The sequence below is a fragment of the Papaver somniferum genome, chromosome 11 (assembly GCF_003573695.1).
Source record: "Papaver somniferum cultivar HN1 chromosome 11, ASM357369v1, whole genome shotgun sequence".
Classification (NCBI taxonomy): Eukaryota; Viridiplantae; Streptophyta; class Magnoliopsida; order Ranunculales; family Papaveraceae; genus Papaver; species Papaver somniferum.
In genome coordinates, this window is record NC_039368.1 from 60,841,367 (window position 1) to 60,848,504 (window position 7,138).

A 7,138-nucleotide genomic window follows, 5' to 3' on the forward strand; every position below is an offset into this window, starting at 1 on the left:
TTTTTTTTTTTTTTTTTTTGTTTTTTTTCATATTTCATTTCCATTTATTTGATATATATATATATATCTAGGAAATAAGGTGTGATTTATTGTCAAATTTGAGGGGACTCAGTTTGTTTGCATCATACTTTGTTATTTTGGGATTTTAGTGCTGGAGTATTATAATTCACTACTTGACTGGGAAGAATTTGTTAGGGAGGTGGATTGGTCTTGTCTTAGGATTAGAGAACCTGTTGTAGTGGCTCTAAACTGTCCAAAAATAGCTTTGTTACCAGAGAACCACATTTATATAGCTAATCAGCCACCTCAAGTTTGAATGTCTAAGGCAGAATTACATTCCCTCAAGCCAAGGAATGATTTTAATGTTTAGACGGATCCAAAATTTGAGAATATGACTAAGTTGAACAAGATTTGTGGGCAAATAATCATAGTACCATAATGAGCACGTAATGTATCGGGTAACAATATGGGTTCACCAAATCCTTATTGATAATTTCTTGTTTCCATTTGAAATGTTTCTTTTTCTTACAAATGCTAAACTAGTACCTCCTCAAGTGTCTATTGTTGACAACAGTTTACACCTAGTTTCATTTCCTATTAGTATTGGAGTTTTTTGGTTTCCTTAAAACTTTCTCGCTTTTCGTATGTACATTTCTTTCACTTGTCATATTCATGGTTCTAGTGCTGGAATAACAACCCTAAAGCAGTTTGGCCAGAAGAAGTTGCTGTGCATTAGTTTTTTATGAGTTTGGTCATGCACTCCAACATATGCTCACTAGAGCAACTGCAGTGGTGCGATCAAAACCAAAGACTAAAGAGCAAAAAAAAGACCAAATTTTGGGTTTAGTCCGTGTTGTAACGCTACGGTAGTGGACTATATATGATCGAGCGAACATATAATGTGAGCCCATATGTGATGCGGGCATATAATGTACGCCTGATAGGTAGCCAGGCGAAGATATAATGTGATCCATACACAACAACTCATGGAACGGGGACTATACAACCGCCCCACATGAAACGTACATTATACATTCGCCCGTTAACAAGCGTACACTTTAAGTTCGCTCGACTATATTTGGGTTTGGTCTTGGTCCCAGACCAAATATAGTCCAGGATTTTGCTCTTTAGTCTGTCCCACTACGTCTCGTTGCTAGACCATATTTATGGGTTTGATCGCCCACTGTGGTTGCTCTAAGGAAGATGAGGGGCTGGTTTCTGGTATTAGGAGGATAGAATGGGATGCTGTTGAATCGGCTTCTCAGTTCGTCAAGAATTGGTGTTACCAAAGGTGGTGATAACAAATTATTGCACCTGTTCTGTTATTTCCGAGACTACGATTAATGATTTTTATTATTCTGTTTAAGCGAAAAGATATATAGGTTAAGAAAGATAGTCATATTGATTTAAAACAGAAATGAATTATTGTTAATGAACTTTCTTAAAGCAAATGTACAGGCCTTGTTAACATATGAACCGTTTCATTTATGGTTTATAAGGATACGTTGATGAGCCTTGCAAAACACTATGAAACTGGAGAGACGCTCCCAGAAGAAGTTTACATGAAACTTCTTGCAGCAAGGACTTTCCATTCAGGGACACACAGCCATAGTTGGTACAAACACATGTCCATTTAAAATTTATAGCCATTTCGGAGTCCTTAATATTGAGCCTCACGTATTTCGTGAAACAATCAGATTTGGAAGAGACATGTGATTCTTTTCATATATTTTAATGTTTTGCAGATACCATTTGCAAGTACAGATTTGGAGCTTTATGGGAGTTACATTCCTGTTGGGTCAGAATCGATCTTTGATATTGATCGAAGAGTGGGAGAGAAAACTCAAGTTATTGCACCACTGCCAAAGGATAGGTTTCTTTGTGGTTTTAGTCACATCTTTGCAGGTTTGGAATTTAACTTATTTGAGGTTATTGCCTAAGTATCTAGATTTCCTTATCTCCATCCATGCGTTTTAATATTTATTTTTGGATGTGGCAGGTGGATATGCAGAAGGATACTACAGTTACAAGGTTTTTTTTTTTTGAGTAGATAACTAGATGTGCAGATCTATTGTCTAAATTAAGAACTTGCTAGTTTTATTTGTATCTAAAACTGTAAGTCGTGCTTAAACTTACTTGTATTAATTAAAATTTGCAGTGGGCAGAGGTGTTATCAGCTGATGCCTTTTCAGTATTTGAGGATGCTGGATTGGACAATGAAAAGGTACGAGTGCTAAAACCTGTAGGATCATTGAAACTGTCATTGGCTCCATGTCAAAATTGCCTTTCTTTGAAAGTATGTAAACAGCAGATAAGTCTTATTTATATCAGTATCCTTGTTTCTTATTCTTAGTGTTACAAATGGCTGCTTTGCAATCTGTTAGTAAGTTTACAGAAAGAAAAAAGGGATATATGAAAGAAAAAATATGTTGTTCAAACTGCTGCTAGCTCTACAAAGTCGTTGATGCCATTTTCTATTGCTATGCGAAAAGTATGAATTCCTCTTTCAGCAGAAAAAGTTCTGGCATGAGCCCATCCATGTTTCTGGTTCGCAAATTGACAGGAATAGAATCATGTTGCATTGAGCTGAGATGCCAATGCAGCAGCAACCTGGTTATTACATTTTATCAAATTAGAAGTGACTGAACAGGAAACTAAATATCTTTGCCAAGAAATTTGCGAACAGGAAACTGAACAAGATGGTTAGCCCCTGCTAGTGAATCAGTGCTAGTGGAATGAGAGTTTCAACACGTAATATGGACCATAATCAGCTAATTAGCTCTGTGACAGCACAAACTGAAAAAGAAACTGAAGCATAAAACAACAAAGAGAAAAGAAAATGAAGCATAAAACAACAAAGAGCAGTAACAAGAGAAACATTTCATTTCTGAACACATATCGTACTGTCACAGTTCCAAGAAATTAACAAATAACTACTAAGAAAAATGATTCAGTAACAGATTGAAGTTACAAAGAGGAAACCATATAGCACTACAATTATGGATCTACTTTCCAAGCATCTGATCGCACTACAAAGCAGAAAGCTTACCAAATATTATCTTTCCAGTGGACAAAGTTTAATAAATCAAAGTAGCAATGGAGAGACAGCTCTTTACTTGCAACTTCCAATTTAGGAAGAAAATTTCTATCTCGCCTATCGGAGATATAGATCTCAAGCCAATCGTTATGATTGTACCCAAAACGATAGAATCAGCAAGATCGGATCACACAACTACGAGAAAGTAGTATCGGTCTGGCTTCACAATCCCGATGAAGTCTTTAAGTCGTTAACCTGGTTTTCAAGAAGAAACCTAAGGTTAAAGGAGAATCGACTCTAACTAATACAACTAGTATCACACGCAAGGTGTGGGGATTAGGTTTCCCAGTTGCTAGAGTTCTCCCTTATATAGTCTTTCAAATCAGGGTTTGCAATCAATGTTAGCTTGCTAACAAAGCATTCAATATTCACCGTTAGATGAAAACCTGATATCTTTCAACTGTTAGATCGAAAACTTAGCTTGTTACACACAAATGAAATGTACTATTTTGGGTTTATGTAACCGTTCCCAAACATGAATATTTGTTGGTTCAACAATAGTTAACCAGATGGTTAGCCATATGAGCACTTTCATATCAACCATATTCTTCTTCACCATAACTAGTTCAAATGACTCAAATGAACTAATTAGAGAGTTGTTCAATTGCAAGGAAATCTTATGTAACCACACAAGACACAATTGAAGCAAAAAACAATTTAATTCACTCGAATCGGTTCATGAACTATATAGCCACGGTTTGCATTTTGCATTCCTTACTTAATATAAATAAGTTCACAAACAATCGTCTTTAGATATAACCAATCTTAAGTTCGCAGACTTAGTTCGTGGACTTAAGTTCCCGGAAGAAGTTCTCAAACTCAAGCAGATTTTCTCGGGTCGAGAACTTCCGCCAGTTCGCGGACTGGGTTCGCGGACTGGGTTCACGGCTCTGATTCCGATTCTCTTGATCAACAAGGTCCGCAAACTTCGGTTCAAGGAAAAAGGACTTATACATATATGTGTTACCACACAATGCTTATATCCAACATTAGTTATATGATCTAAACTCTCATTTCAATCATTGAAACATTCTTAGAGGACGTTATATAGTTGTTATTCACAAACCATTTCTCGTCAAAGCAATTTTCAAAGTGATTGAAATATAACATGACTTTCGTCATTAGATAAAGATGAACTTGGCCAAAGCGAAAGCTTACCAACACATATTTCGAGAAATAGATAGGCGAGATAAACTCGGCTCGAAATAGCAAATGTGTATAATCAAAGTCTATGTAGCAAAACGACTTTTGTCTCAAAATAGGAGATAGAGTAGACAGACTTTTGAGTGATAGAGAAGTTCAAGTCTCCATATACCTTTTAGTCGATGGAGATCCACCAGTTCCTTGAGTAGTCCTTCATCTTGTATGATGATTTCCATGGAGTTCTTGAGATCAACTACACTTTATATCCTAGTCCGAGACTTAGCTATAGTAGACTAGAAATCAAGACTTATAGTTTTGATCACTAACATTGACAAACATGCTTGAGATAGCAACGCATGCGAGTTCGACCGAGCAATGCTCTAACAAGTTGCACATGCAATTCCAGTCAATCCCAAGATACTTCGTTAGTTCGAGGTAACAAAAGAAGTTCTTTTAATACTATACTAGATCAAGAACACTCTGGTTGTTCAAATTTCCATAATGAGAGAAAATCTCATACTAATACCACTTGATCGTTATTAGAATTCCTTCCTCACCACGTGTGCCAAATCATTGAGTGAGGAAGAATAAAAATCAAGGCACTTTGTGTAGATTGTGGAAATAATATCTAGTATTTGAAGATATTTAATATATTCGTATTTTTTGGAATATTATATTTTCGATAGTATGAAAAATATAAAAAGATTCTTCTCATATTTTGATCATTCCTTATCCGAACTATGGGTCTGGATCAAACGGTTTCTCTGGAGAAGATATAAGATCAGAAAGATCATCTTAAGACGAAGTCTGGATTGTCTCTTGATATATCAGAAAGGGAGATTGGCTTAGCAAGAAGAAAAGAGAGAATACTCTGAAGAAAGATCAGTGTATTGAGGCATTGACACACTTTTGTGTTCAATCAAAGACAGAGTTACATGCTCTTGCAGAATCCTTTTCGAAAATTTCTCATCTGCAAGAGATTCTGGTCAAGCAACAAGATTTTCTACTTGAAGAAATTCAAAAACTGAAGAGTAGTAATCCACCTTCATTCAGCTCTGACATGACGTACTAGGTTGCAAGAAGAATAGACATCAATTTTTGATTTGTTTCATTGATTGTATTGGTCTATTGTGAATAAAACTATTATGAATGAAATTATTTGATTGGTAATTTTTCTTGTGATAGTTTTCGGTTTACATAGCCTATGCTTAAATGCGTTTATCTTATTGCTATGTATGTTTATGGGATGTTTGATTTCAGTTTTACTACCTTAATATTCGATCTCATATATTGTAAACCCTTGTGGTTTGGGTGACTTTTTGATTTAGCAGGATTAAGTTCTAGCCCATGTTGGTAGGCTTTATCAAAGAATCATGAGGGGTTCTGGTAGAAACAATGTGTGAAAAAGTCACAATATGTTGAATCGGTTTTGGCTAATTGAGATTTTGGAGATTTTGGAGTTTATATTTACCTATATTTATGAACAACTTCTCATTTAGCTTTTGCTGGAAGTTCAAGCTTTGATTTTTCTCGCAACTGCTCATTTAGATCTAAATTAACTTAAAGAAGCATAAAAAAGTTAGCAGAGGAAAAGTTTTCTTTACATTTGGTCCATTGCAGTCATCTTATAACCATTTAGTACTCATATATTTTTCAACTTCATTGCATGATATGAGATTTCTGTGTAAATCTAATGTTTATATGATATATTTACAGGATTCAGAAACACCAATAGCCAAATAGCCGTATCTTTTACAGATGGGATGAGCTGAGACGCAACAAAGAAGAGATTATTGTTGCTTGGGGTGCTAGGGATGAGCTGAGAAGCATCAGATATATGCTGCTATAAACCAATGGTTAATTGGAAAGCCTTGCACTTGCTTCTTATGAAGGTAGTCATCTTTTGTATTTACCTATTTTCAAGCATTAAGTCAGTCCTGGAAAAAAGGCTTGTTATCTGTTCAAATAATATATTTTGGACATTCTATTTCTTATCTTCAATTTATTACTGTTAATTATGTTTCTTGTATGCGATTCTATGAACCTGAAAGACATATGTTTTGATCACAGTGAAAACTCTTAGTTTGAAACATTGTATCTTACTAACCTCTTTGTTGTGTTGTGCTTGTGTATGTTAGGTAGTGTGAATGGTTGTTAGCAAATATCAAGCAGCTAGTGGTGTAGGTGCTACTGCGATGGAAGAGTTTGAATTCCAGTTCGTTATTAATCTTATTAAATCAGGTACGTTGTTTAACTTTTCTTCGAGTGACCACTGCCTCTTGGTTTGTTTTTACATGCCCAGATATGTGGAGGTTGCTTTATGGTTGATAATTTATCATTCTTTCTCATTCCTTAAAAACCGAAGAGTAAATCCATGTTTTCTCTCATCCAAAACCAGAACTTTGTATCTCTACTGCAGAACTAAATGTCTTTCTGTTTGATGTTAAAACAGTGACCAGGGTCCAAGACTGAACAAGGAAGTAACTCAATGTTCACTGGTGTACGTCAATAGAATTTTGTATCTCTACTGCAGAATTGAGTTACTTTCTTTTTCATAGGTATACAGAATAACTCATGAATTGCCTAAGTTCAATGATAGTTTTTAGTATTTAATGTATGAATTGGTCATGTATTACCTAAGTTTTTTTCTCTCTTTCTTTTGATTGAAAGATTTCTTTGTTCAATACACATTAATGTCTTTTAGAATCTTATGGTTATATGTTTGGATTGTTTTGCCTAAGAAGAACTGGAGAACTTCAGTGAATTTCTTGTTACAGGGTAACTGTTGCGGGTCAATACCTGATGTTGACCAGGTCAAACCCGGATTTTGACTTGATTTCCTGGTTTTGACCAGGTCAAAACCACTATTTTTTTTGTTGTTGCAAAAATTCGCAACTG

General features: G+C 35.3%; 1 long non-coding RNA gene across 14 annotated transcripts in view; it reads left to right on the forward strand.

Moving 5' to 3' along the window:
- The window catches only part of LOC113322266, a 12,613-nt gene extending 5,799 nt beyond the window's left edge, over positions 1-6,814 (forward strand). For 3 of the 14 annotated variants that reach the window (XR_003347097.1, XR_003347099.1, XR_003347101.1), the window contains 4 exons: positions 1,500-1,615; positions 1,746-1,905; positions 2,000-2,031; positions 2,159-2,387. This is a non-coding gene — a long non-coding RNA (uncharacterized LOC113322266). Of the gene's footprint in view, positions 1-1,499; positions 1,616-1,745; positions 1,906-1,999; positions 2,032-2,158; positions 2,403-5,956; positions 6,133-6,378; positions 6,482-6,692 lie in introns of those variants that run through there. The other 11 variants (XR_003347092.1, XR_003347100.1, XR_003347098.1 and 8 more) reach the window with 11 other exon arrangements.
- The last annotated feature ends 324 nt before the right edge of the window (positions 6,815-7,138 follow it).